Source organism: Gopherus evgoodei, chromosome 1 (genome assembly GCF_007399415.2).
Source record: "Gopherus evgoodei ecotype Sinaloan lineage chromosome 1, rGopEvg1_v1.p, whole genome shotgun sequence".
Lineage (NCBI taxonomy): Eukaryota > Metazoa > Chordata > Testudines > Testudinidae > Gopherus > Gopherus evgoodei.
Genome location: NC_044322.1, coordinates 366,844,206 through 366,870,518, shown reverse-complemented (window position 1 = coordinate 366,870,518; position 26,313 = coordinate 366,844,206). Strand labels below are relative to the sequence as shown.

General features: G+C 42.0%; 1 protein-coding gene across 1 annotated transcript in view; it reads left to right on the top strand.

The window, feature by feature from the left end:
* Positions 1 to 373: 373 nt before the first annotated feature.
* PPP6R2 (protein phosphatase 6 regulatory subunit 2) overlaps positions 374 to 26,313 on the top strand; it is a 159,943-nt gene continuing 134,003 nt past the window's right edge. The window contains exon 1 of the mRNA XM_030537294.1: positions 374 to 554. The gene's annotated coding sequence lies outside the window, so the exon portion shown is untranslated. The remainder of the gene's footprint in view (positions 555 to 26,313) is intronic.

Genomic DNA, 26,313 nt, shown 5'->3' with positions numbered 1-26,313 from the left:
TCGCCAAATGCCATCTGTCATGGAACTTTACCCTCCCCAGATCCAAGGAACCTACCCATCCCCCCTCCGCAGGCCCAATGGAACCTCGTCCCTCCCATAGAACCTTCCCATCCCCAGGCCCAGGAAGTCCTCCCCCGTCCCCAGGCGCAATGGAACCTTCCCATGCTCCCTTCCTTGAGCTTTCCCATCCCCCCTCGGCAGAGCCCTCGCCCCCCCCAGCTTAGCAGAGCCCTCGGGCTTCACGCGCCCACCTCTCACTCTGGGCCCCGCCCAGTCCCTGTTTCAGGCCCCGCCCCTCGGCTCCATCCGCTCCTCCCCGCCCCGCCCCCTTCCCGGGTCTGGGCAGGCCGCTCCCGCCGCCATTTTGGAGCGAGTCTGTGGTGGCCGAGCCCTCAGCCCCGGCGCTCGGTGACAGCGCAGCCCGGCCGGGGAGCGAGCCGCTGCCAGGCCCGGGGACGTGTCCCATGTCCGCGGCCTTGCCGGCCTCTGCAGCGCAGCGAGCAGCGGGAGCGGAGCTGCGGGCCCGCCGCCGGGGAAGGCCGGGCCCGGAGCAGGTGAGACCCGCGGCTGGTGCTGCCTCCGGCTCTCTGCGGCCGAGCCCCTGCTGGCGGCGCCCCCAGCCCGCCCCGGAGGTGCCTGAGCCCCCAAGCTGCCTGCCCCGACGCCCCCAGGTGCCTGTCTCCCGCGGGTCCGAGGTGCCTGAGCCCCCCCAGGCGAGGTGTCTCTGCCCACTGGCTGTCCCTGAGCCCCCCCATCCAAGGTGTCTGTCCCCCCAGAGGGGTCTGAGCCATCATGAGCCCTCCCCACAGTGGCTGCCTTCCCCAACCAGCCTCCAATGAAAGTCTTGAGCCCCCCATGTGTCTGAGTCCGGCCCAAGGTGCCTGCCTTGCTGAGCCCCCCGCCCCAGATGTGTCTGAGTCCCCCTCTGAATGTGCCTGCCTCCCCCTGACATCCCTGAGCTCTAGCCCCCCTGCTTGCGTCTCTGTGACACCCTGAGCTCCGGAGCTGTCAGCTCCCCTGCCTCCCTGTCTTCTCCACTGTGACACTCCTTGGCCTCCCTCAGTGTGTCTGCCCTGTGAGGCCCCCCAAATGTCTACTCCCTAGCCTGCCTTCTCCTCCCCCAAATGTATCCGCCTCCACAGCACACCTCTGATCCTCCCTAGATATGTCAGCCTCCTGACATTCCCTCCCCCCACCTGGATGTGGTACCTCCCCGATCACCCCTCCTACCCACCCCCTGGATCTGTCAGCCCACTACTTCCCACCAGGACACCTTCTCAGCCCAGAGTCTGTCTCCCACTTGCAACACCACTGACTCTCCTTGGATGTGTCAGTCCCCCGACCTGCCACCCTGTGACACTCTGAGCCTCAGATGTGTCTGCTTGCCAGGTCCCCAAATCTGATAGTATTTTTCTCCCATCCGTAGCTGAACGGCACCTGCCTTCCCTAAAGGGGTTCCAGGCTGTGAATGCTGGGAAGGCCAAGTGTCTTCAAAGACATCTCTCTCTATCTCCCCTTTCTCCAGTCCTGAGGATCTTGATCCCCAGCTTCAGCCCTAACAATGTGCCTCCTCCTGTGCATTCTTTCTGCCACACCATCCTACTTTCCCCTTGAGCTTTTTAACTGTATTAGCTACTCCTTTGACCCTTTACAAGTTTTGCTTATTTCAAGTTCACAGCCTAGATTTCATCTTTCACAAGAACTTCTCAAGGCAAAGTATTTCTCCAAGTCATATTTCAGGGTGCATAATAAAATATCTGGTTTGGTTACTACATCCTGTATATTTGTCCGTTTGAACAGAAATTCGTTTTTTAATTACTGAAACTCTTAATCCTCAAACCACAATTAACTACATGCTACTAAATTGTTTTTGTTACTGTTTTATTTAAAAAATAGCCAGCTGCTTCAGAAATTCAAAGTATCTTTAATTATGAAATTCCTTTTTTTGGGTCTTATTTTATCAGAGTTTTGAGTCTTATTTTATCCTTTTAATATAGGATTTGGGTGAATAATTCTAAGTTTCAGGGTATTGTATAAAAAGTTTGTTTAAATTTCACTTTTTTCTTGTATTGGAGACATTAAAGCTTGCTTCTCTGGGCTTCTGTAAAAGGTGGTGAGGAAGAGTGAGAGAGAGAATCTTACAACCTAGCCTTTTCTAAGTCATTCATAACAATTGACTAAACACTGAAACTGGCAGAGGAGATCATGTTGGCAAGGTCATATGGAGTCTATGGTCACTTTGATTAGGAGGAATGAGTGACTTTGAATCTGTATTGCATAGATTTGAATTAGAGAAGCCATTGGACTTTGGTACGTATTGTATATATGAAATAACAGTAATACACTACTTCTGTGATTATATAGAAATTGTGGTGGGAATTGTAGCAAGTCCATTTGTGGCTTCAGTCTTGGAACTTTCTTACAGGAAGATTGTATTTCTTGACAAATCTAGTGAAAGCTTCTTTCCTAATTTGAAGGGCTTGTTTTGTACTAACTAGAGAAAATTAGGAAGTGAAAAAGGAGAAATTAAGACAAGTTTAAAAGGCTTTGAGGTATTTTCATAATCTTAAAAATATTATATTCATTTTGTTAACCTAGTAAAAGATGAAACTGAAGCTTATTTCCTTAGTGAAACCTTTTCCCTCTCAAGAAGGAAGAAAATTTTGTGTTGCCTATTTAGGCCACAGTCTTGTAATAAATTATGCGTGAGCTTGAAGTTAAGCATCTGAGTAAATATTTGCAGACCTGGGGTGGTCTTAGGGCAGTTTTTCCGAGTTATAGAAAAAAAATTACAAAAATAACTGATTTTTGCCACAATTTTTGCTGTGACTCTTGTGATTTAACACTTCCCGTCCCCCACACCCCCAAACTATCAGGGCAACTTTTGCTGTCTTGGTGGTGGGAGTTGGTGGTGGTGGTATAGTAATTTCCATAGCAACTGATTGTGATACCATGGCAAATTGGTTTAAGTTTTGGAATGTGCAAAAGAAACAGATAAAGATCATGCCTTCATTGAAACATCCCTAATAATAAATGTTGGTGCATCAGAATTGCGGAAGATTGGATATGAGCACAGTTGTTTTGAAGTTGGCTGTTTTTCCTTGTTTCTGGGGTGCTGGGTTTTAACTTGTGACTACTGTACTTTATTGTTGTAGAATATGATGATTCATATTCAAAAGTTAAATAGTTGGTGGGACTTCTATTTGGGGAACCAAGACAGTATCCTGGCCTGAATCATGGGAAAACTTACTAGGCACTGGAGAAACTTTTTAGTGAAGGGGGAGCCCATAAAGAAGGGATAGGCTCCGCTTTAACCAAAGGAGAAACAGATTGCTGGCATAGAAAACTTGTAATGTTTTGGGGGAGTCACTTTTACTTGGAGGTGCAGAAAAGTTGAGAGGTGCTGAAAGGCACTTATGTAGGAAAAAGCCCGGATGCTGGGGATGTCAAATTATATAAAGGTAACCCAATAGTGAGGAAAAGAACAGGAATTACAGCTGCGCTGGAAGAGAGAGAGAGGCTGCCATCACAGATGTATGTTTCAGTAAAGTAAGTGTGTCATATAAGAGTTAAATAAAAACTGGCACATGATTCAAAAATAAAATCTTTAATATCTTTATTCCAGTAGTGTCTAGACTTTTCAGCTTGGAGGCGGAATGTATTACTTTAGGAAAGGTAAGAGCTGCTGTCATTACTTGTTTAGGGGCATAGTCTCTTCCCTTTTGTGGTCCCTGTGAGCAGGGAGCAGAAAACCCACTCAGGTCCTTCCAGTTGAGGATTCCTCTGGTAGAGAGAAGTCACAAGTGAATATAGAGCTGGCAAAGACACCTCTTTCCCTGCACCCTGTGGTGCATGGGTTGCATTGGGTGAGGAATTAGCTGGCATGAGTTGCACACTGGCTTTCCCCAGCTCTTGTGAACTGTTCTAACATGGGCTGAGAGAGGGAATCACATGGTTCTGTACCTGATGGCTGTATGTGGGAGGGGAGCCATCCTTTCCATGCATTGCTCTGTGTTCAGGCATAACCAGTTGAGTACTACCTTGCTATTCCTGGGGTGCTCACAGTCTGGCAGGTAAGCAGGCAATCAACCCAGCCAGAACTTCTCACTTTCCCCAGTGATGCTGCAGGTGGCAAGTGGGAGATCTGCTGAGCAGCTTCACCAGGAATAGAGAGCATCTGCTTAGAGCTCTCCTGGCTGTCATTATTGTGGCTGCTGGGGAAGCTGAGCTCTTTTGATTCTGATTCAAACACTTACATTCAGTGTCAGGTCATGGCTCAGGGAAAATATTTAAAATTCATAGTCAGCTATACATTTTCTTGACGCAGTTGAAGCCTCAAGAGCCATGGATGGGATACTGCTCTATTTAACAATGTGAGAAGCTGTACGAAAAAAGGTGAACTAGAATGCTTGAAAATGGAAGAGGATCTTGATATTATAGGTACTTCTGAAACATGGTAGAATGCCAACATCCTGGGGGTACTTGTGTATAAAGTGGAGAGATTGGGTCAAAGAGCTGGGAGAGTAGCACTATAACTAAAAGATTCCATAGAATTTTCTAAGGTGAAATTTCTGAGAGAAGAGGACTTGGAGGGATACAAATCCCAAGTCATAAGAATACAAATATAGTAGCAGAGTTTCTCTACCAGTTTCTAAATCAGGAAGTTGAAAGATTGTACAGTGCTGAGATAGCTCAGAGCTAATACAACTGATTTAATTAGTGACTTCAGCTATCTGTATAAACTGGTCAAATGTTGAGAGACATTTAAACAAGAGATTTGTCCATATCTTACCCTTAACAGGTCTCCTGCTTATTTTGTGGAGAAGGCAGAGTTCTGTATTTGATTATGGTCTGTTGGACAGCTTACAAATATAAGATAACATGCTATCCTTCTCTCTGTGGTGAATTTTTCTTTGATATCAATAGGTTTATACAAAGATCAAGGACACTATATGGCCCCTAGGTGATAACTAAACTTCCAGTTACTATTATTGCTATTTAAATGCCTTGGTTTTTGTCAATATCACTTAACAGGAAAATATGCAATCTTTTATGATCACTACTATTTCTAAGCCTCTTGTTTCTCTTTCTTCCTTATTGCCCCTTCCTGCCTTTGTGTGCCCTCCTTTCTTCCCTCTGCAGTTCCCCCTGCCATAGGCTTCTCTCTTCTCTGTTCCATTTGACCTGCTAAAATAATCAGCAATGAAATAGTTAATGTTGACATTAATGTGTTGTCATAAGGCTTTAGAATTAACGCCTTAGTGAGAGATGCAGGTTGACACACAATTGTTTCAGGCATTGTCTGTTTGCAGATTCTGGAAGACTTCACTGTATTGGTTACATTCACTTCACAGTTGGAAGATGATCTTTCAAAACCAGGGATAGAACCAAAACTAACCCCCGACCCCAAACGAACAAAAAACACAGATTTTTCAGAATTTGAGTTTGTCATGCAGACCACATAAATGCATTAAATGGCCAGATCTGGCCTGCGGGTTGGGAGTTTGACACCATTCCCTTAAACAATTGCTCTTTTGAGTAGTTAGTTTTACAAACAAGGGAAGCTACTCTAATTTTAGTCTTAAATAATGCACAAGTTGATGCAAGAAGTAACTCTAGTAGAAACATTACATAGCCATGAATAGAGTGTAACTAAGGTCAACATCTTTATGGGAGGGATCATACCAAACATGAACTCTGTGGGGAGTTGAGAAAAATTAAGACGCCAGTTCAAAAGAACCTGAAGTGAAAAATAAGGAAATCAGAATCTTTAGTCTGAGCATGAAGAAGATAAGCAGCTGGTGACAACTAATTAGTATTGTCTCACTGCTTCCTTGTGGTCTCCTGTCCTTGTTGTATCTGTTGTCTCTTGTCCCTCATCTTAAACTTAGATTATAAGCTCTTTGTGGCAGGGACCATCTCTATATTGTGTTTGTACAGGGTCTGGTACAGTGGGCCCTGATCCATGACTGGGGTCCCCAGGTGCAATCTGAATGCAAATAATAAGTGATAATCTTAGGCAGTCATGAAGTCATTCATACCCCTACACAAAAAGGAAACAGGAAGGTAAGAGAAAAGAACATTATGGTTAAGTGGCAAAGTTCAGTAGGTTATTTAAGCCATATAGATAGGGCTTAAATTCTACTGGGCTGTGCAAATAGGAAGCTTTCTCAAGCAAGTGCTATTAGATTATGTAAAAGTTAAGCTTTTACACCTCTACCCTGATATAACATGACCCGATGTAACTTGAATTCGGATATAATACAGTAAACAGCGCTCCGGGGGGGCGGTGCTGTGCTGTGCACTCGGGCGGATCAAATCTAATTTTATATAACGCAGTTTCACCTATAACGTGGTAAGATTTTTTTGGCTCCCAAGGACAGCATTACATCGAGGTAGAAGTGTATTTTGAAACAAAATAAAACTGAGTTTCTAACCTTTATGGTTGCAAAAAACAAAAAAACCCCTTTCAAACATGAACCAAAAGTAACCTGTGCAATCTGTCTGCAAATGTAAGACAGAATTACTTCATACCTCTGCTACTGCTCCTATCTTTGGCTGGTTAAAGCAGAGTAAAAATATCTATCAGTCTTGTCAGTTTTCATTGCTTCTGTTCATAACCCTATGGACAGCAATGAAATTGACAAGTATTAGGTCAAATTGATTCTGGTTTTGTTTAGCAAAGCTAGGAGTAGCAGTAACAATAGAGACAAATACTGGAGCTATTTTCTGAAAGAAGGATTAAAAAATGGATGTTGGGGGGTGGGGTTCAGTTGTGGAGTTCCTCCTACTCACCCTCACAATGCCCCAGGAGATCGAGGGAGGGAATAGCAGTGAAATTTTCATTGTGTTCTGGCCCTGCCTCCTTTGACTCCTCTGTCTTTGGCAGTCTTACCTGTATTAGCTGAAAAAATACATCTGAGGTAACGATATCCCCAGTATGTTCTAATGAAAACAAATTCAGATAAATATTTTAGCTTCTCTTTAGTGGCTTTATCCTTTTTACTTGCTCCCTTTACTTCCTGGGAGGCCAGCAGACCACCACCAATTATTTCACAGGTTTCTTGGTTCTTATATGAATAATTTCTTGTTATTTATTGTCTTTAGTAATTGCTCTTCCAGTTCTCTAGTAACCTTGCAAAATATCCTCAGGCATTGTAGCTACTATTATTTTTTCCTTTTGGTTGGTCTCATTTTGGCCAATCTTTCACTTTTTAAATGGATACCTGTTAGCATGCTTAAATGTTAGCCAGCTCCTACTAGCCCAGGAGTTAAGCCTACTAACTATCCATAGTCTGAAAGACCACTTTCCAAAGTCATACTCCATGCAATTTAAAATAGTTATTTGCCATTTACCGGGAATTTTATTAATATTCTCAATCACCTTTCTGTTTAATAATTTTTTAAAAAGTAACTTTTGCATCTTGACTTGGTTTTGTTATATCTATTTTCCCTTCTTGTCGTCTTTTTGTCTGTTTTCCTATAACAGATCAAGCTGAATCTTTTCCAGAGTTGTTTCTATGTGTTCCTTTCTTCCTTTGCTCTCCCTCCACCCTTTTACATATCTTTCTTTAAATTATGCCCTCCACCATTTCCCCATGTTATCGTTATACTTTCTGTCTCCCTTTTCTGGCACTGGTCCCCTTCAAATCAGTCTCTTTCCCAATGCCTTAATTTTTTTTTTAATAACACATCCCATCTGTCTCACATCTTCACCTCCATTCAGAGGGCATAGAAATTTCACTAAATACCAATAGCCAGAGAACTAAACTTACTGTCCAAAGGTTCATATGGAAGATGGGGACCCCGTTGTCCAAGTGTGATAAGATAATTTGGAACCCTAGCTACTAGAAAAGGTAAGGATATGGAGAGTCCTCCTAGAGTGATGTCCGTGAACTCTGCTCAGCGGCTGCCATCTTTTCACTTCAGTTTCTTGCTAGGCATTGGATAAATCTGAATGCCTACAAGGAATTGGCCAACTGATAAAAGCTATGTTCAGCTTGTCAAAAATATCCTGTATTTATGTATAACCTTTTTATATGGTTCAGTACAATTAAGTTGTGCACTACTTGCATAATAAGCTTTCTTGCATATATGTGTGTACAACATGTTTGGATTCCTGATCCTGACTGAGACATCTAGGTATTATTAAAATGAGGGCTGTCAAGTGATTAAAAAAAAACGCGATTAATCGCACTGTTAAACTATAATAGAATACCATTTATTTAAATATTTTTGGATGTTTTCTACGTTTTCAAATACATTGATTTCAGTTACAACCACAGAATACAGAGCTCACTTTATATTTATTTTTGATTAGAAGTATTTGCACTGTAAAAAAACAAAAGAAATAGTATTTTTCAATTCACCTAATACAAGTACTGTAATGCAATCTCTTTATCATGAAAGTTGAACTTACAAATGTGGAATTATGTAAAAACAAGCCTGCATTCAAAAACAAAACAATGTAAAATTTTAGAGCTTGTAAGTCCACTCATTCCTACTTCTTGTTCAGCCAATAGCTCAGACAAACAAGTTTGTTTACCTTTTCAGGAGATAATGCTGCCCGCTTCTTGCTAGCAGTGTCACCTGAAAGTGAGAACAGGTGTTCTCACGGCACTGTTATAGTCTGCGTTCCAAGGTATTTCTGTGCCAGATGTGCCAAAGAGTCATGTGTCCCATCATGCTTCAACCACTATTCCAAGGGACATGCATCCATGCTGATGACGGTTTCTGCTCGATAACAGTCCAAAGCAGTATGGACTAATGCATGTTCATTTTCATTATCTGAGTCAGATGCCACCAGCAGAAGGTTGATTTTCTATTTTGGTGGTTTGGATTCTATAGTTTCCGCATTGGAGTATTGTTTTTTTAAGACTTCTGAAAGCATGCGCCACATCTTGTCCCTTTCAGAGTTTGGAAGGCACTTCAGATACTTAAACCTTGGATCGAGTGCTCTAGCTATCTTTAGAAATATCACATTGGTACCTTCTTCGCATTTTGTCAGATCTGAAAGTGTTCTTAAAAGGAACGTGCTGGATCATCATCTGAGACTGCTATAACATGAAATATATGGCAGAATGCGGGTAAAACAGAGCAGGAGACATACAGTTCTTCCCCCCAAGGAATTCAGTCATAAATTCAATTAATGCATTTTTTTTTTAACAAGTGTCATCAGCATAGAAGCATGTCCTCTGGAATGGTGGCCGAAGCATGAAGGGACATACAAATGTTTAGCATATCTGGCACGAAAATACCTTGCAATGCCGGCCACAAAAGTGCCATGCAAATATCTGTTCTCACTTTCTGGTGACATAGTAAATGAGAAGAGAGCAGCATTATCTTCTGCAAATGTAAATGAACTTGTTTATCTTGGCAATTGTCTGAACAAAAAGTAGGACTGAATGGATTTGTAAGCTCTAAAGTTTGATGTTTTGTTTTTCAGTGCTGTTCTGTAACCAAAAAAAATCTACATTTGTAAATTGCACTTTCATGAGAAAGAGATTACGCTACAGTATTTACGAAGTGAATTGAAAAAAACTTTTGTTTATCATTTTTACAGTGCAGATATTTATAATAAAAAATAATATACAGTTTGATTTCAATTACAACACAATTTAGTATATATGAAAATGTAGAAGAACATACAAAATATTTAATAAATTTCAGTTGGTATTCTATTGTTTAACAGTGGGATTAAAACTGCTATTAATCGAGATTAATTTTTTAATCAAGAATAATTTTTTTGAGTTAATCGCGTGAGTTAACTGTGATTAATCGACAGCCCTAGTTAAAATACAAATAATTAAATAATCTGTGAAACCTTATTGTCTTATTTTCTCCCTTATCCTTCCTTCCTCTTGCTCTCATGCTGTTTGTGGTAATCACTTATTGCACCTTATTTAAAATTAGATTGTAAGCATTTTAGGTCAGGGTCCATATGTCTTTCTACAAGTTTGTGCAGTGCCTAGCACAGTGGGGCCCTGATCCTTATCCTGACATGGGCCTATGGACATTACCATAATACAAATGCCTAATAATAATAATAGAAGCCCCAACTTTACCCTGCTCTGGCTGCTGGGAGAAAGAGCATTAAATAGTGGCAAGTCGCCAGGACCAGATGATGCACATCCATGAATTCTGTAGGAACTGAAGTAGCTGAGTTCATAAAAATATGTGATTACAGTAACTCCTCGCTTAACGTTGCAGTTATGTTCCTGAAAAATGCTACTTTAAGCGAAATGATGTTAAATGAATCCAATTTCCCCATAAGAATTAATGTAAATAGGGAGGGTTAGGTTCCAGGGAAATTTTTTTTGCCAGTCAAAAGACTGTATATATACACACACAGTATACATTTTAAACAAAGAATTTAATACTGTACACAGCAATGATGATTGACTGAGGTGGTGGAGTCAGGGTGGAAGAGGGTGAGATATTTCCTAGGGAATGCCTTATTGCTAAATGAAGCCTGCATCCCAAGAAAGGGGGAAAAAACCACAGGCAGGAGTTGTAGACCAAGCTGGATGAGCAAGCATCTCAGAGAGGTGATTAAGAAAAAACAAAAAGCCTACAAGGAGTGGAAGAAGGGTGGGATTAGCAAGGAAAGCTACTTTAGTGAGGTCAGAGCATGTAGGGATAAAGTGAGAAAGGCTAAAAGCCAAGTAGAGTTGGACCTTGCAAAGGGAATTAAAACCAATAGTAAAAGGTTCTGTAGCCATATAAATAAGAAAACGAAGGAAGAAGTAGTGGGACCGCTAAACACTGAGGATGGAAAGGAGGTTAAGGATAACCTAGGCATGGCCCAATATCTAAATAAGTACTTTGCCTCAGTCTTTAATAAGGCTAATGAGGAGCTTAGGGATAATGGAAGGATGACAAACAGGAATGAGGATATGGAGGTGGATATTACCACATCTGAGGTAGAAGCCAAACTTGAACATCTTAATGGGACAAAATCGGAGGGCCTAGACAATCTTCATCCAAGAATATTAAAGGAACTGGCGCATGAAATTGCGAGCCCGTTAGCGAGAATTTTTAATGAATCAGTAAACTCAGGGGTTGTACCGTACGACTGGAGAATTGCTAACATAGTTCCTATCTTTAAGAAAGGGAAAAAAAGTGATCCGAGTAACTATAGTATGTAAGGTCTTGGAAAAAATTTTGAAGGAGAAAGTAGTTAAGGACATTGAGGTCAATGGTAATTGGGACAAATTACAACATGGTTTTACTAAAGGTAGATCGTGCCAAACCAACCTGATCTCCTTCTTTGAGAAGGTGACAGATTATTTAGACAAAGGAAATGCGGTAGACGTAATTTACCTCGATTTCAGTAAGGTATTTGACACGGTTCCACATGGGGAATTATTAGTCAAATTGGAAAAGATGTGGATCAATATGAAAACTGAAAGGTGGATAAGGAACTGGTTAAAGGGGAGACTCCAGCGGGTCGTACTGAAGGGTGAACTGTCAGGCTGGAAGGAGGTTACTAGTGAAGTTCCTCAAAGATCGGTTTTGGGACCAATCTTATTTAACCTTTTTATTACTGATCTTGGCACATAAAGCGGGAATGTGCTAATAAAGTTTGCGGATGACACAAAGCTAGGGGGTATTGCTAACACAGAGAAGGACCGGGATATCATACAGGAAGATCTGGATGACCTTGTAAACTGGAGTAATAGTAATAGGATGAAATTTAATAGTGAAAAGTGCAAGGTCATGCACTTAGGGATTAATAATAAGAATTTTAGATATACATTGAGGACACATCAGTTGGAAGCAGCAGAGGAGGAGAAGGACCTTGGAGTATTGGTTGATCACAAGATGACTATGAGCCACCAATGTGAGATGGCCGTTAAAAAAGCTAATGCGGTTTTAGGATGTATCAGGCGAGGTATTTCCAGCAAAGATAAGGAGGTGTTAGTACCGTTATATAAGGCACTGATGAGACCTCACCTGGAATACTGTGTGCAGTTCTGGTCTCCCATGTTTAAGAAGGATGAATTCAAACTGGAACAGGTTCAGAGATGGGCTACTAGGATGATCTGAGGAATGGAAAACTTGCCATATGAAAGGAGACTCAAAGAGCTTGGCTTTGTCCACTGCTTGCAGAAAGAGCAGCCCGTTGGAGCTTGTTGGTGGGGGCTAGGAACCAGAGTGGACTGAGAGCCCGCCATCAGCTCTCGGTTCCCCTAAGTTCTAGCCAAAAGAAGGCTGAGGGGGGATATGCTTGTTCTTTATAAATATATCAAAGGGATTAATATTAGGGAGGGAGAGGAATTATTTAAGCTTAGTACCAATGTAGACACAAGAACGAATGGGTATAAACTGGACACTAGGAAGTTTAGACTTGAAATTAGACGAAGGTTTCTAACCATTAGAAGAGTGAAGTTCTGGAACAGCCTTCCAAGGGGAGTAGTGGGGTCAAAATACATATCTGGCTTTAAGACTAAGCTTGATAAGTTTATGGAAGGGATGGTATGATGGGATATCTTAATTTTGGCAATTGATCTTTGATTACCGGCAGATAAGTATGCCCAGTGGTTGGTGATGGGATGTTGGATGGGATGGGATCTGAGTTACTGCAGAGAATTCTTTCCTGAGTGTTGGCTGGTGAGTCTTGCCCACATGCTCAGGGTTTAGCTGATCACCATATTTGGGGTCGGGAAGGAATTTTCCTCCAGGGCAGATTGACAGAGGCCCTGGAGGTTTTTCGCCTTCCTCTGCAGCGTGGGGCATGGGTCACGTGCTGGTGGATTCTCTGCAGCTTGAGGTCTTCAAACCACAATTTGAAGACTTCAATAACTCGGACATAGATTAGGGGTTTGTTATAGAAGTGGATGGGTAGGGTTCTGTGGCCTGCTTTGTGCAGGAGGTCAGACTAGATGATCACATTAGTACCTTCTGACTCTAAAATCTATGAACTAGCGCTTGACTGAGCCCTCAAAGGTTAACATGTTGTTAATGTTGCCTCACACTCTACAAGGCAGCACGAATGGAAGGGGAGACTGTGTGAGAGTGTGAGAGAGAGAGAGATGAGCATTGCCCCTCTAAGTACACTGGCTTTTAAAGTAGATCAGCAAGTTGAGACAGCAGCTGCTGCCAGCAAGCTCCTTCCATCCTGAGCCCTATCGTATTCGCCCCCTGGGGAGATAGGGTAAAGGAGTGGGGTGGAAGGGGACACCCTGACATTATCCTCCCCCCCATCCCTGTGCATATCAAGGAGGAGGCTCCAGGGAGCAGCTCAAGGCAGAGGGCAGAAGCAGCACGGCAGTAGGGGAGGGACAGCTGAACTTCTGGGCAATTGATAGCCTGCTGGGCAGCTGCAGCCCAGGGAACTTAGGGGAACCGAGAGCTGATGGCGGGCTCTCAGTCCACTCTGGTTCCTAGCCCCTACCAACAAGCTCCAACGGGCTGCTCTTTCTGCAAGCAGTGGACAAAGCAGGTGGTGGCCAAACAGCATTGTAAGGGAGCATTGGGCAACTTTAAACGAGTATGTTCCCTAATTGATCAACAATGAAACAACTCTAACCAGGGCGACTTTAAGTGAGCAGTTACTGTACTTATTAATATTAGCTCCTATACCAGAGAATTGGAGGATAGCAACTCTTACATAAAGGCATTAGGTGTGATCCTGGCAGTTACAATCCAGTGAGCCTTGCTATAGGGGACAGTGAGATACATTTATGGAAACAATAATTAAAAATAGTTAGAAACATGGCTTGAAAAATGTTCCTGACATCTACTTGTCCAGAGTTTAAATCTACTAAGTCTCTTGAGGAAACTTGTGGTATTATCCTCAAAATGTGCATATTTGATTTCCATTGGCACATCTGCATTCTGCCCCCTCACCTACCTGTCTCCTTAAGAGATCAATTGTTCCTTCCCAGTGTATCATTTTTATTCCTCAATCAGTGCTGTCACATTTCATTTCAATCAGTTATGGTCCCTACAAAAAATAAATTTCATTTCCTAATCAATCAGTACCTTCGGTGTGGCTGCTGCTGCCACCCTCCCATACTGGGTGTGTTGGTGGCCCATGGCCTCTCAGCTTCTGCTTCTCACTTCATTTCATAAAGTAGTAGCATCTCAGAGGGCACTCTACTCCCTCCCCGCCTCTTAAAACAGCAGTACCTGGGCTGCTCTTATCCTGCCTCCACAGGAGGGAATTACATCTCTTTAATTCCACTTACCTGGACAAAGCTTCTATTCACTTTTGAGTAAGTGGATTTTTCAAGCACTTCATATAAAACACATGAATGAACATAATATAGGGGTGAACAAGCTCAGCATCTGTGCAGGAAGGTTATCTCCAATTTATTTGAACCTTTGAATGTGTCAGTAAAATAGTGAATAAAAGAGAAGCAATTGATGTGTTTCGACTTTCAATAAATGTTTGACAGAGGGCATCGCAAGAATTAGTTAAGGTAACTTAGTAGTCACAGGGTGAGAATTTAGTACCGTCATGAATTAGAAATTGGCTACTAGACAGAAAACAGCTTTCAGCATGGCGCAAGGTTATCAGTGGGAAACACTGATCTGTAAAAGCATTAGTGCCATATTAATTTATGATCAGGAAAGGGAGTTAATGATTTAATAATTTTTGCAAATGGCAAAAATTATTTACATCAGTAAGATGACTGAGAGGAACTCATAAGGACCTAATGAAACTAGGTGGATGGGCAGCATGATGGCACAATAATTAAGTGTTGACAAATACAAGATAATGTATGTAGGAAGCAAAAGAAATTAATCATGTATGGTATTGGGTTTGAAATTAACTGTAATCAGTTGAGGTGGGAAAAAGATGGGCGGCTTTATGAATATGTTCTTAATGTGTGGAAGCAAAACAAAATGTTGATGTATAAAGAGAAAGTGGGGTGGAAAATAAGTCTGAAAATAGCAAAGTGCCATTATATAAATTGGTGGTATACTTTCACATTCAATACTGTGTTAAATTCTTCAGTTTCAAAAAGATGTAGTTGAAATAGAAGGGATCCAGAGACAAGTAGTGAAAATTACTTGAAATATAGGAAGACTTGTATGTGGTGAGATACTGAAAAGAATTGGACTATTTAGTTTAAAGAGGAGATAAATTAAAGAGGCATGATAGAGGTATATAAAATGTATGTTATAGAGTTGTAGGTTACATGAATGGTTCCTGCATACCAGTGTTGCTCAAACTGGGGTCACCGCTTGTGTAGGGAAAGCCCCTGGCGGGCTGGGCTGGTTTGTTTACCTGCCCTGTCCGCAGGTCCGACCGATCATGGCTCCCACTGGCCGCGGTTCGCCGCTGCAGACCAACAGGAGCCGCTGGAAGTGGCGACCAGTATGTCCCTCGGCCTGTGCCGCTTCCAGCAGCCCCTATTGTCCCGGAGCAGCGAACTATGGCCAGTGGGAGCCGCAATCGGCCGGACCTGCGGACGGGGCAGGTAAATAAACTGGCCCGGCCCACCAGGGGCTTCCCCTACAGAAGCGGTGACCCCAGTTTAAGAGACACTGCTGTATACCATCTTTTTAATACAAGAACAAAGGGACATCCGATGAAATTGAAAGATGACAAATTTAAAAGTACTAAATGGAACTGCTTTTACATGGTATGTAGCTAGTCTGTGGAACTCATTGCCACAATAGATCATTTAGACCAAGAGTTAGTAGGATTCAAAAAAAGATTTGATATTTACAGTAGAACCACAGAATTACAAACACCAGAGTTATGAACTGCCCAGTCAACCACATACCTTATTTGGAACGGGAAGTAAGCTATCAGGAAGCAGAGCATACGCACACACACAGCAAATACAGTATAGCACTGTTTTACATGTAAACTACTAAAAAAAAAAATTTTCTTCTGGCTAGTAAAGTTTCAAAGCTGTGTTAAGTTAATGTTCATAGATAGAACAACTGTAACATTCTGTTGATAATGTTCATAGATAGAACAACTGTAACGTTTTGTTCAGAATAATGAACATTTCAGAGTTACGAACAATCTCCATTCCCGAGGTGTTCATAACTCTGAGGTTCTACTCTTTTAGGGTAATGAGACCATCCATGTATTAGATACGATAAAATGTGGCATCAATCGGCCACCTGGAGATGCTCAGACACTATGTTAATGGGGGCAAAGTTGTTCCATTATGGTTCACTGTGGGGATTCATGCACCTAATTCTGAAGCAACTGGTACTGGCCACTGTTAGAGATAGGATACTGGACATAATGGACCATTGGTCTGACCTCTTATGGTATTTCCTATATTTTTAAACCCAGACTGCCTCCCCAGTCCATTTCATGTCCTTACTTCTGCTGTTTATAGCAGTAGATTGAAACTTACAGTCTTAAGATTCTGAGGAGCAGTAATGATATTAACCAGATTCTTTAAACTGTCACTTGGGGATTCTGTGGTTAGTTATTGAACAGGGGACTCAGGGCTTGTCTACTCTACTGGAATCATCTGGTGAAGACGCACTATGCTGACACGAGAGCGCTCTCCCATTGGCATAATTACTGCACCTCTGCGAGAGACGGAAGCTATTCCCCTGAGAGAGCGTCTCCCATGGACATAGTGCTGTGTGGACAGCCCTTTAAGTTGATATAAGTTATGTCACTTAGGGAGGTGTTGTTTTCATGCCTGAGCAATGTAAGTTACATTGACTTAATCGGTAGTGTAGCCCAGCCATCAGTCTTCAGTTTGCTCAAACTCATCAGTGAGTTTGAGTTAATGGTACTCGGCAACTCCAAGAATCAAAGAGAATGTTCCACTGACATAGCATTTGGATAAACATGGGTCTGTCTGTCACTGAAAAAATGCTTCGTTTGAAAATTATTTTTGATTTCAGGCATTGGTACACAACAGTGATATACTCTTAATAATATATACAAATCAATAACCTGAGCTTTTCTCTGTTTTTTAAAACATGGCAATTAAAATTTAAATTCAGACAAGATTGAGATTATAATTGAGGTTTTATGACAATAAAATTTTTGATAGCCTTTGAATTACTTTTGCTCTTTGAACATTACATTGTGTACTCTTTCTCTCTAAGATATTTATAGTGGCCCAGTCACCAGAATATGTACTGCCTGTCTTTTATGGGAAATTCACGTTAGTGTGTATATAATCTATTGGAGTCCTTTATTAAATCTTGTATAAAAGGCACCAACCTCAGAGGCCCCTTTGCTTCCCAAGAATTTGAAGTCCTGATCTTTTCTGTTCCAGAGTACATTGATTTGTTTTTTTGGCAATTAGAATTGCTATTAAGGCTATCAGTGTGAACTTGTTTCTGGAGTTTGTGCCTAAAATGCATTGAACTGTAATAAGCGTCAACTTTATATTCATAAAATCCAGAACAAACTGAGCTTAGAAGATGGGCAAGGATTGCTAAATCTATGTATTTGAAGGGTATTGCCCATATAGTTGTGAAGCTTCCTGATGATCAATATTTAGCTCTAAGACATGCTGTGGAAAAAAAATTAAAATCATGGGCTTATTATTTAGTCATGTAAAATGTGCTGCTTTCTTGCTTCTAAGGATTAAAGAACTGAAAATGATTTTTTAAATATCTTTTTTAAAGTGATAGTTTTATCAGCATTGTAATAACAACAGAAAAAAGAGATAAATTAATAGCACCAGTGTGTTCTGAGGTCAAACTGGTTCTGATCACAGTATTCAAAGGATGTAAGCATTTTAACATATAGTATTGTTGTAGAATGGTTGTAGATGTGATTTTATATTTTCATGTTTGGAACTATTTTACAATTTATATCTTGCATGAGATATTGTTAAAGGAATACTGTCAAGCATTGTGATTTTTGTTTGCTCCATTATGATGATATAGTATTGGCAATATAGGTGAAGTTGATTTATAATACTTTACCTTCCAATAGAGTGCAACAGGAATTTTCAGTCAGTAGATATTGCTTCCTAATTGTCAACAGGGTCTGGTGCAATTGCAGCATTCCCTAGCTCTCATCTGCAGTAAAGAGAGGAAGTCCAGAGGCAAACATCTGCATGTCAAATTACTTATTACCAGAGTAGATTAGTTTAGCCTATGTCTGGAAGAATTTATAGTTGGCTGTGAAGTTCCAGTATGTTTCAATTTTCCTGGCCTAGACAAGTTTTAACCTAAAATATAGTTGACATCAAAGTCTTGTTCAGCAATGTGAGAACTACATGTAGACAGAGAAGATTGGTTAATGGAACATTTGAAGAATGCTGTTGGAAGGTAAATCAATATTAAAACTGAAATAATCTAGTATTCGGTTTCATTTGTTTAAATTTTTTAAATAAATTAGTCACTTAATCTTTAACAAGATTGTTTGAAATTTTATTTTATATTGAAAATATTTAACTGTTAAATCTCTGCACATATTCATATGGGAATTGAGATAAAAATATAGATTAATATAATTTCCTCATTGATTCCCTGTGTCTAGCTGAATAATTTGTGGCTGCACTAGAGCATATCCTTTTGTTTATTTTATAACTATGTTGCAATTCACCATTAGCATAATGTAAATTTACTGCTCCTTACGTGCTTTGTTTTGATTTTGATTATTTACTCATAAGTCTTGCCAATTCAGCAACTGTGTCTCACATTTAATAAAAAATAATTAAAATATAGGTCTAAACCCCTGCATATTCAGTTCTTAAAGTAGCCTTGGGCATTAGCTGGAAGTTTGATTAGATGGCTAGTGGGTATGGATAATATTAGTCATTGAATCAGGGAAATCTTTGATATATTTTAATTTGAGGATTTCATAGCCCCAGAATAGCTAGAATTAATTCTTTCTGTGCAATGCATATTGGATTACTATGGCACGTTGATCCTTCATGTTTTCCTGCAGTCATTTTCTATTAGAAAATCCCTTAGTCTCTGCTGTTTCAGACTGAATCTTTTGAAGCACACTTAGTTAGGTTAATGTGTGCCTGTTTAAAGTGTCCATCCACAAACACAGACCTTTTAATTTTCAGGTAATGTCAGTTGAGTAGGAGACATCTTGGTGTCAAGAAAAATTACTCAAAGGAAAGCACAGCACCCAGAAGAGGGAAACAAAGGCAGGATCCTCTGCTGTTTGGCCAAAGAATCTTTTGATGGACAGTTATGCAATTTAGTTCACATTTCCCATCATCTGGTGACCATTCTTATGTCAGTACCTCATTACAGTTTGCAGATGGGGTTCAGGTGTGCCCTCCTATCTGACAAACTGCAGTCCATGTCTGCAGCTGGTCAAGATGATTCTGTTAATGTTTAAGAATTATGTTAACTCTGGTGTTCAGGAATCCATTGTCTTGCTTGATTCTGTAGGACTTTCTGTCTGTCCCTTTTCTAATCTGTAAAATGGAATAATTCTCTGTCACAGGAGTTGTGTGAAAACTAGTACATCAGTATGAAAATGTAAAGTGATATTTGAGTGCTATTATGTTCTCTTAACCTTGAAGTCTGAAGAGAGTTCCAAACTGCAAATAGATACTGGTGGAGTGAGCTCCATGAATCTCATGAGCAAAGTTCCTGATTATCATATTTATAACAGTTGTTAGAGGAGTCACTGCAGTACTGTTTAGTTTGTATAAAATCTTGAAATGAGAGGAAGCTTTGCAGTTGTAAAGTAAAGGAGACCTAAAGGGTTATTCTCTAATTTAAAAGGTCATATAAGTATTTGCTGTTTTGCTGTGATAACTTTAGCAGTCAGTAGCATATACCTATAGAAATTCTGTGGATGGAAACACGTAAGACAAATAGTTGAAGTCTCCATTTAATTTCCTTGTGTTGATAAAATGGACACTAATAATGTTTGTGTTAAGTAGGATGTTCGTAGACCTGTAGTATGAAATCAAATTTCCAGTGTGCTCTTGGGCTTTGGATGAAGCTGCCAGCTTAGTTTTTCTTTTTCTTATTTCAAATATTTCTTCCACTCTACTCTGAAAATATTTTTGTTTTGTTTTTTTCTTGCCACGTTTACTAAAAATACACTAGAAAAATATTCAGATGAACATCACAGTTATTCTGTATCCTCTTATTAGCATTGAAAGCATGAGGTTGGAGAAGAATGTGCCAGAGCTGCTATCTAAAACGATCAGCTCTGAAACCTTTTCATAGAGTTTAAAGCCAGAAGGGACCATTAGATCATCTAGTGTGACCTATATATCACAGATAATTAAATTTTATCAAGTTGCCCCTGTACTAAACTCAGTAATTTGTTTGACTAAAGCAGAGGTGGGCAAAGTACGGTCTGTGGGCCACATCCAGCCCATAGGACTGTCCTGCCCGGCCCCTGAGCTCCTGGCCTGAGAGGCTTGCCCTCAGCCTCTCTCCTGCTGTCCCTCCTCCCCCACAGCCTCAGCTTGCTTGCTCCGGCACCAGTGCAATGCTCTGGGCAGCAGGGCTGTGAGTTCCTAGGGCAGCGCAGCTGCAAAACCCGGCCTGACCCGGTGCTCTGAGCCTCGCGGTGACGGCAGCACGGCTGTAGCGCCACCAGCCACCTGTGCTCCAGGCAGTGTGGTAAGAGGGCATGGTGCAGAGGGTGTTGGATAGAGGGCAGGGGAGTTCGGGGTGGTGGTCAGGGGGTGGGGGTGTTTATAGGGGTTGGGGTGGTTGGTGGGTGAGGAATAGGGGATTGAATGGGGGCAGGGGTCCTGAGGGGGAAGTCAGGAAGGAGGGGGAGTTGGATGGGATGGCAGGGGGGAGTCAGGGGTAGGGGTTCTGGGGCAGTCGGGAATGAGAGGAGGGGTTGGATAGGGTGGCGGGGGGTAGTCGGGTGGAGGTCCGGAGGCGGTCAGGAGACGGGGAGTGAGGGTGTGTGGATGCGGCAAGGGTCGGGGGCGGGCTGTCAGGGAACAGGGGAGGGGGTTGGTTGGGGCAGCTACCAGGTGGGGTTGGGCCACTACCCCCTCCCCTAACTGGCCCTCCATACAATTTCCGAAACCCGATGTGGCCAAAAAGTTTGCCCACCTCTGGACTAAAGCATATCTTGTGTTTAGCTTAAGCATATTTTCTAGAAAGGCATCATCTTGATTTGAAGACTCCAGGAGATGGAGAATCTACCACTTCCCTTGGTAGTTTGTTCCAATGGTTAATTATCCTCACTGTTAAAAATGTGTGCCTAATTTCTAGTTTGAATTTGTCTAGCTTCATTTTGCAGCCATTGGTTCTTGTGAAGCCTTTCTCCACTGTATTCTCCACTTACTCCTTCATACCTGTTCCCCTCCCCAAGGTACTTATACATCATAATCAAGTCACTTCTCAATCGTCTGTTGATAAACTAAAGAGATTGAGCTTTCTAAAAATCTCTCAGTGTAAGGCATTTTCTCCAGTCCTCTGGTAATTTTTGTGCCTTTTTTCTGCACCCTCTCCAATTTTCCAACATCCCTTTGAAAATGTGGACTCAAAACCTTAATGGATGTATTCAGGGTCACAAGTTTTAGTGGAGTGCCTGTTCTTTTCTATGTTATGGAAGAGGATGCACATCATAAACATTCATTGTCAAAGGGGGTCACTTTAGAAGTGTTTATATATCAGTACACTTGAAGGAGGCGGTGTGTTTCCAACAGTGTACAAGAACGTTAGAATGGCCATACTGGCCCATCTAGCCCAGTATTCTGTCTTCTAACAATGGCCAATGCCAGGTTCTTCAGAGGGAATGAACAGAACAAGTAATCATCAAGTGATCCATCCCTCATTGCCCATTCCCAGCTTCTGGCAAACAGAGGCTAGGAACACTTCACAGCACGGTTTTGCATCCCGGCCCCTCTTGGCTAATAGACATTGATGGACCTATCCTCCATGAACTTATTTACTTTGTTTTTGAACCCTGTTATAGTCTTTTGCCTCTACAACATCCTCTGGCAAAGAGTTCTACAAGTTGATGGTGCGTTGTGTGACGAGGAACCTTATGTTCAGTTTTTATCAAGATCGAATGTTGAGATTCCTAATTAACACTGAGCTGTATTTTTTTTGGAAAATGTTCCATCTTGTATAAACGTAACTGGAACAGATGAATATTGCAGCATTGCTCTCCAATGTGAAACAGGTTTTAAAGAAAAGCATGCTTTCATTCATTCACATTTAGTAACAATTCTGTTGTGCTTCATAAAGCATATTTGACTTTACCTCATATTAACTAGGATTTTAAAAACAGATTAGATCTCCTAGCACAAACCAATGCAAGGAATAGGTATCAACATTCCTAGTAGATGCCTTTACAAATAGGTTTTAATAGCAAACTTACAGTACTTAAATATTGCCTAGTGGGGCACTTAAGTGGCTACTCCCATTACTGTTCCTCCTTATCCTTCCATACGTTCTACTCATCAAAACCATCCTGTTGCTGCTTTGCCTGCTTCCTACTTAGCTGTTGCTGCCCTTGACAAGCAGATACAGCTTGACTGAGCGATGACTTATGAGCTAAAGACAGCAGTTTGCAGAGCAAATTAATCGCATTTCTTGGGGACCTTTTAGGTTTCAGATTTTTAAAAGTGATTCGTAAGAGGGTCTTCATGAATAATACTATGATTTAAAATATGCCAGTGGTCATCTCCATTCTTCATCGTGATAAGGTCCACAGATCCATTTCAGTGGGTATTTGCATTAATTTGCATCCTGGGACAGAAACAGATCTGGTCTCTGGCAACAGGCCAGTGGCTTGATCCTTGAAGTTCCCTCTAGTTTTATCTGCCTTCCCATCAGCAGATGGCTCTCTGAACCCTCCCTGCTGCAGAGCTCTTCTGAGGGAAATTTCAATCCTTTATTTCAAATTTCTGACTAATTCCTGGCCGTGTCCCAGGGCTGCGTTTGCTTATTGGGGAGATTTTCCCTTTTTTAGGAGTCTACAGTGGCTAGCGCCTCTGCAGACATCGGGAAGAGATCTAGTCTGAGAGAACCAAAGGCAAAAGGAAGGGTTAGTGCCTCCTTCACCCACTGTCGGTTCTCTGTTTGGGAAGCTCAGACATCTCTGCTCCTGCCTCAGCCGGGTCTGGCAGGATTTCCTCAGTCCTGTTGTGTCGTATGTGTCTCCTCTTTTCCCTGCAGGAAAAGAGCCAGACAGGACTGGAATGACAAGCAACCCCCGCTCTCCCCATCCCATTTCCATGAGAGGAGCAATGCACAAGATGAAATATTGTGCCCTAGTTCCTAAAGTCCGCACCAAAGCTGTTCCTCAACTGCAGAGTGCAGCCATCTTTTCCCCTCTGATTCTCCTTGGGCCATGGATGGAAGGCAGTACATGCAGCACAGATACTGGCAACACTAGCTCCTCTTCCTACTTTCTTCTCTGTAACAGGCCTCCCAGGGGATCCTTACTGACATCCCAGACCATCTGGTCCATGTGGACCCCCTAACAGAAAAGTGGTGAGCCTCTGGGGAATCCATTCTTCAACCCCAGTAACTTCCCTGAGAGACCCAGATGGGGCCCCTGTTGAGGAGGGAGGGCAATAAGCACAGCCTCTGTGAGGGCAGGAGCTTGCTACCACTTGAAATATTTTTGGAGCAATATCTGAACCCAAGTTTGCTCCTTCTTTTGAAGCAGGATCATAAGGAGAATTTTCCAAAGGGGATATAAATACGTAAGATCAGTGCCCAGTTCCCCTTCTCACCTTCACAGAGTATGTGCAGCCTGACAGATTTAGCACAGATCTGTGGATTGAACTTTGCTGAATTATTCCTCTTGGTTCATGCATACATAAAGTAGGATGGGAAAGGGAATTCTTCCTTAGGGGATGCCAGCTGCCTGAATCAGAGATGGGGATCAAATAATAAGGTACTCTCAGGAAAAGTACTAAGTACTGTGAATCTATGTTTAGGAGGTCTGCAGGTGCCGTAGACAAACTATGATGAAGGTTGGGGATTTCCTGCCCAACCTAAAAGATTAGGAAAGTATTGGAGTGTTGTCCCAGATGCCGGTGTAAGTTGCTACACTCTAACTATTAGCTGTTGACTCTGGCTGTCATTGTGGGTTGCCTTGCCCTGCCACAGCTGCTCCATAGTAGCTGTCCATGGAGTGATGAGGACAGCCCATATGTGGAAGAGCAGCAGGCAGTAAGGAGCCTCTTGGCCCATCATTTACTTTTTTCTAGCCCCCCAAACCTCAATTTTATAAGGCCATAAAGTTCCTTCATGTACACCAGTCCAAATTCAACCTGGTATTAGCCCTATTTCCCCTTGGTAGTATCTTCCCTGGTGGTCAGGGACTCAGCATTTCTAACTGAGCGAGACTTTTTTTTTTTTAATCTGAAAGGATAGTCTCCTGACTCTGCAGGTAGCCAGGTCTGGGCAGATGTCACCTCAGTCTCTTCCCTGGGTGTAAAAGCTCTCAGGTCACATGGGCCCAGCAACGACAAAAATAAAAATTATGAAGTATTGTTTGATGCTCTTCACATGCTTTCATAGGCAGTGCTAGCATGGGTGGACAGTATTGCTCATATAAACAACAGGGAGTCGGGTGGCATGAGTATTGCTTATATGGTTGTCATAACTTAAAAGTTAAGGGCTTCTCTGTGCAAAAGTTAGTGGGACCTAAATCTTTACATGAGGGTATAGGGGCCTTCTCAGGCAAATTGGTTTCCAGCTTGTAATTCTATAGTGGGAAACTTTTTGGAAAGCCAAAGCTATCCAGAGCTGTCAGAGAAGTAGATTTATAATCCTGGCTTCTGTCAGACACTACTGAAAGTTTACATAGCAAGTTAAAACAGTCTCTAAAGTACAGGAGAGAATACTACTTTGCAAGTAGTGGGAGGAACAAATTGAGGGAGCTGAGGCAAGGTCAGCCCCATAGAAACCCAGAGTTACAAACACCAGAGTTATGAACTGACCAGTCAACCACACACCTCATTTGGAACTGGAAGTCTGGAATCAGGCAGCAGCAGAGACCAAAAGAAACGAGGGGAAAAAAAAGAAAAGAAAAGCCAATACAGTACAGTGCTGTGTTAAATGTAAATTACTTGAAAATAAAGGGAAAACATTTTTCTTCTGCATAATAAAGTTTCAAAGCTGAATTAAGACAAGGTTCAGTTGTAAACTTTTGAAAGAACAGCCATAATATTTTGTTCAGTGTTATGAAAAACCTCCATTCCCAAGGAGTTTGTAACTCTGAGATTCTATTGTAGTTGCCCTGAACTGCCTCAGAGTAATTTGCATGACTTGCAGCCAGCCCTGTTTAGAGTTAGACTCTTGAATGGTGCCAAGCTCTTTCAATTGGGAACCTACAATTTTGACTGCAGTAAGATCGCTGGACACTGTGCAAAGAGGGGTACTCTCTGGAGCTTAGCAAGAATCACAGGCACAATTTTGTCTCATTCCCAAACTCAGGCCGCCCATTGAAATGACAGGATGTGAATGTAACTGTACAATACCTACTTCAGATAAGTGCGATATAACTCATCCTGTTTCTAGGGCAGGTCTACTTTGTGGCGTTAAGTTGACCTAAGTTATGCAAACCCAGCTAAGTGAATACAACTGGAGTTGACGTAGCTTAGGTCGACTTACTGCGATGTCTGCACCATGCTGGGTCGACGGGAGAAACTCTCCTGTTGACTTACCTTACGCTTCTCGTCTGGTGGAATAACGGAGTTGACGGGAGAACAATCTGTGGTCGATTTGGTCTTTGCTAGATCCGCTAAATCAACGCCCGGTGCACCGATCGCTCTAGCCTCAGTCTCCAGTAAGTACAGACGTACCCCTAAACTCAGAGAATAGGGAGCTAACAGGGATCTCTGAAACATCTGAGGCTTATAGTCTTATGCCCATTTTACCGTTCCATATTCAATTCTCACAGTTTGCATATGGATGGAAGTCCTTGCATGGCACCGCCGCGCGCGGAGCTCTTCTTCCCGCACCCCCCCCCCCCGAGTTCCATTCACTACTATTTGGACTGACAGATGCTTTCAGGGTCTCCTGAAATCACAGTGGTATTAATATGGGCTTCTGGAAAAATTCAGTCATAGCTCTGAGCTGATGATAAATCCTATTGGGTACAAGGCCTCATCTCAGAAGAACGATAACTGAAAATAAAGATGACCTTACAGGGAAAAAAAAAGTGGAGTCAAACAAAAATCCAGTTCTTAGTAAATCCTATTAGGAATGTTGCTTTCATGCACAGACATGCTTCAGTGAACCTGAGTTCATAGGAGCCTTATCCAGTAATTCCTATTATCCCTCCACATTTCAACCTATCACATCTATTGGTAGAGGCCCTATTGTCTATTCTCTGTTCCCTCAACTGGTAAATACAGAAATCAGATTTTTCAAAGCCAACCACCCATTAATGAGAGAGATTGTCTCACTCACAAGGCTGGCTGCATCTCCGTTCCCTCTCTGATCTCT